Source organism: Mus caroli, chromosome 5 (assembly GCF_900094665.2).
Source record: "Mus caroli chromosome 5, CAROLI_EIJ_v1.1, whole genome shotgun sequence".
Classification (NCBI taxonomy): Eukaryota; Metazoa; Chordata; class Mammalia; order Rodentia; family Muridae; genus Mus; species Mus caroli.
In genome coordinates, this window is record NC_034574.1 from 108,685,220 (window position 1) to 108,690,091 (window position 4,872).

The window sequence follows — 4,872 nt, forward strand, 5'->3', positions numbered from 1 at the left end:
TCATTGGTCTCTATTAGGCTTAGTTGTTGCTATGGAAATGAACTTTTTAAAGGCTATCTATTCACGGTGTATCCCTGCTAGGTGTTAAACTTACTCTGAACCTGAGGATGAACTTGCACTCCGGATCCTTCTGCCTCCACGTCTAGAGTGTTAAGATTAAGTGTGCACCCAGATAGAAGTATTCATTTCATTGGCCATGAGTAGTATGTTTCAATGAATGTCCAAAAAAAATCGTGTTAAATACGGAGAACTATTCAGAATAGTGCTCCTTAAGTTGGTCTCAGAATCACTTAACACTCTGAAAATTATTGAAGATATTAAAAAACATTGTTTAGCATGGGTTTAGGCATTGATATTTGCCATATCAGACATATAAAGGTAGAAGAATTTTTAAATATCTCATTTTTAAAAATACTTCTAATAAGCATGTATTAAAATGTACTTTATGAATAATCATGATATATCTCCAATTTAAAAAAAAAATTAATGGTGCCACACACCTATAGTCCTAGCACTTAGAAGTCAGAGGCAGGTGGATTTCTGAGTTTGAGGCCAGTCTGGTCTACTAGGTGAGTTCCAGGATAGCCAGCCCTACACAGAGAAATACTCTCTCTCTCTCTCTCCAAAAAAATAAATAAAGTGTCTGTATGGGTAGATGTGTGTACATGTGTGCAGTTGCCTAAGGAAGCCAGAAGAGGGCATGGGAGTCCCTGAAAGCTGAAGTCACAGGCAATTGAAACCCACCCAGTGTGAGTGCTAAGAACTGAGCTCTGGTTGTCTGGGGGAGTTCCTAACCGCTGAGCCATCTCCCCAACTGGTGTTGATAAAAAAATATATATGTATGAATTAAAATATTTTCTCATTAAGATATATCCTGGGGGAAAGAGTATTTTAATAACTTTGTTTTGTTTTGTTTTGTTTTTCGAGACAGGGTTTCTCTGTGTATCCCTGGCTGTCCTGGAACTCACTTTGTAGACCAGGCTGGCCTCGAACTCAGAAATCCGCCTGCCTCTGACTTCTGAGTCCTGGGCTTAAAGGTGTGTGCCACCAGTGCCCGGCTTTTTAAATAACCTTTTTTCTTCTTTTGTTTTCTTTGATAAAGAGCCAACACTTACCAAGTGGTAGTTTCTTAGTTGCAGTGTGGAACTTGAGACATCTCCGAGTGCCTACTAATATTGAGATGATCCCATGAAATGGACCGTTGACCAGTGTATGACTAGTTCTATAATCACATGCTTTGGTCATTTTGGAAAAAGTTAGTTCACTGAGTTATGCAGACCTTCCAAATAGTGCCACGTGTAATTGAATACAGAATCAAGAGAATAATATTTATTTCTCCAATGGCAACTACGGGAACTCAGGAGGCAAAAGCAGGAAGGTTGCTGCAGTTTTGAGGCCAGCCTGAGCTATGAAGTAAATTCAGGGTCACGCTGGGCTACTGTGTGAGATTCTGTCTCAAAAACTACTATATTGGGCTGGTGAGATGGCTCAGTGGTTAAGAGCATCAACTGCTCTTCCGAAGGTCCTGAGTTCAAATCCCAGCAACCACATGGTGGCTCACAACCATCCGTAACAAGATCTGATGCCCTCTTCTGGAGTGTCTGAAGACAGCTACAGTGTACTCACATATAATAAAATAAAAATAAAATAAAATAAAATAAAATAAAATCTACTATATCGGTGCTCATTTTTCAGTTCAAGGAGAAACGGTGTTTCCTGAAAAATACGCAGCTGGCTTAATTCAGGACTCAAATGCTGATGTATCTGATTTCAGGACGGCCATCTAGCCCCAGGATGTCGCAGAAACGCTTTGTTTACACTTCTCATTTTATTACTAAAAAATATCAAAAGGAGAGGTACTTAGGAGGGGTCTACATTTAATATAAAAGGTCTCACCAGAGATATTCTTGAAATTAGAGCTTTTTTTTTTCTTTACATGAAAACATGTAAGGGAAGAATAAATAGAATGCCTACCAGTGTACCCTGAAGCCTGCTATCGTTTGGGTCTTAATGTCCCCCCAAAGTCCATATTGCTAAAGTCGTGGTCTCCAGCATTCTGCTGTTGGGAGATGGTGGAACCTTTAAGAGGTGGAACCTAGTGAGTCCTTAGGTATTACGGTTTATCTCAAAGGAAAGCATAGGGCCCTAGTCTGTTCTGTTTACTAACCATGTAGTAAGAAGCTTGAATCCTCAGTCTCTTCCTGCCACAGTATGCTGCCTTACCTAAAGCAACCAGCCAAGGACATCATACATGGACCAAAACCTTTTCTCTTTCTTTCTTTCTTTCTTTTTTTTTTTTTTTGGTTTTTCGAGACAGGGTTTCTCTGTGTAGCCCTGGCTGTCCTGGAACTCACTCTGTAGATCAGGCTGGCCTTGAACTCAGAAATCCACCTGCCTCTGCCTCCCAACCCAAGTGCTGGGATTAAAGGCATGTGCCACCACCACCCGGCTGGACCAAAACCTTTTAAATCGGACATACTGAGACCTTTTTTTACTTATGAGTTGGTTCTTTTTTTTTTTTTAAGGTTTATTTATTTATTTTATGTATATGAGCACACTGTCGCTGTACTGGTGGTTGTGAGCCATAATGTGGTTGCTGGGAATAAAGGTTGCTCACTCTGGTCAACTCAGCGCACTCCAGCCTAAAGAGTTATCACCAGAAGAGGGCATCAGATCTCATTATGGATGGTTGTGAGCCACCATGTGGTTGCTGGGATTTGAACTCAGAACCTTCCAAAGAGCAGTCAGTGTCCTTGACTACTGTCTCCAGCCCATGAGTTGGTTCTTTCTGGTGTTTGTTTGTTTGTTCATTTGTTTTAAATAATAGTGCAGTGGATTGGCCTAATGCTGCTTGTATTCTAATGCTTATTTGGGCCCCCAAAACTGGTTGTCCCAGAGTCCGCATGTAGATGCTAACTAGGCGACCCTGCCCCCAGTTAATTGTAATTGGTAAATAAAGATGCCACCAGCCAATAGCTGGGCAGAAGAGACTGGTGGGGTTTAGATTTAGAAGGTTTGAGGGAGGGGGAGGGGAAGAGAAGAGGAAGAAGAAGAGAAAGAAGAAAGAGGAGGAGGCGGAGGACACAGGAGGAGCAAGGAGAAGCCCCCATGGGTTAAGTGAGCTATAAAAGGTGACCCTGTGGCCTAACCAGTTGAAGTTAAGCAGTCCAGATGAAACATAGTAATAACTCGAAATTATTGATAGGAAAACAGATTCTAACAGCATGGAGGGGTAGGCAGCTGCCCAGCTATTGTGTTGCTTAAGGCTTATTGTAAATATAAAGGCTGTGAGTGTGTCTTTTATCTGGGAACTGGATAACCAAGATGGAGTAGAAACCCTGGGCAGAGATATTTAATAATGACTACATAATCGTAACAAATAGTTACTACTTTGTAATAGTAACAAATCTGGCAGCTCCACGGTCCTAGCGTCCATGCTAAGACTTGAGTGGTGTTACTCTAAGACTACTATTTTTGCATCATCAGTACAAACAACACCACAGCTAAAAACACAACCCAGGATTAGACAGTTAACATAATAAAGTCAGCTTTGTAATTATAAATGAGAGTTACTATCTCTACAGTGTTTATGGAAGTAGTTTGAAGAACCTCCAGGAAGGCTCTTCAGAATCTTGTGCAGTTGGTCGTGTCACCTCTGGAAACTGATTTGGGACCGTTCAGGTCAGTAACAACTGCCTGCTCACAGACCAATTGGTGCTAGGATTTAAGACTTGGCAAAGCGAAGATACATCAGCTCTCAGGTCTGTAAGGAACTTATTATTTAGTTCATTCTGCTTTGTGCTAGAAGCAGGCGGCTAAAAGATACTCAGCACCATGTTCCAAGAACTTTATATAACGTGATCTCACTTGAGCCTCACAGTAACTGTCGGGCTAGTGTGTAACACCAGTATCCCAGTACACGGTACTCTGTGCGTCTTACAGCCCACTCTGCGATGCATGTCTTCAGTCCCTATGTCCCGTTCCATGTTTTTGAAAAGATTTGTCAACTGTTTTCATTGAAGTGTATGTATGCGTGCCTCCCTGAGCGCATGTGCACCATGTGCATGCAGGTACCTGTGGAGGCCAGAAGAGGGCAACAGAGTCCCTGAAATTGGAGATAGAGGTAGCTGTGAGCTGATTAATGTGGGTGCTAGCAACTGAACCAAAATCTTGCAAGATCAATATGTGCTCTTAACCACTGCACCATCTCTCCAGTCCCACCTCTCTGGGATTTTTACCCTTTCAAATCCATTAAAATATATGTGTATTGCTGTCTGGTTATGCTAGGAGCATAAGAAACACTATGATACCACAGAGGGAAAACCATGAAATCTTCCTTCTTAGAAATCCCCATATTTCTAAATATGACAACACTCATTTGCTTTTCCCCATGTTGTTTATTTCTGTTAACATCTTGATCTGTAAAAATCCAGAAAGTGTAAGAAGAAGAAAAAAAAAAGTCTCCCAGAAAACAAAACAAAACAAAACAAAAAAACTCTTTCTGAAAAGGCAAGTGTTGAAGAAGTATGAAGAGCCAGTGAAATGTGTGATAAAGCAGTCCTACACTTGGCATTTCCATGCAGAGTGGGGTGTGTGTGTGTGTGTGTGTGTGCACGCACGTGCACGTGTGTGTATTTCCAGTTGTATATCATCTTTGAGAACTAGTTACGGAAAACATCACAGTCTCCAAATAATCCTAAAATGCTATCCAAAGCTCCTTAAACGCCTTTGGAGTTGAGTTGATTCAACATTTTGCAAAATGCAGTGCATACACTTGGGCTGCTTCTCGAGTCGGTTTTTAGGATTTTAAAAGGGAAGCGTTTACCTTTGGTGACTGGTGCTCAGCCAGCCTCATTCTTTTTTTTTTTTTTT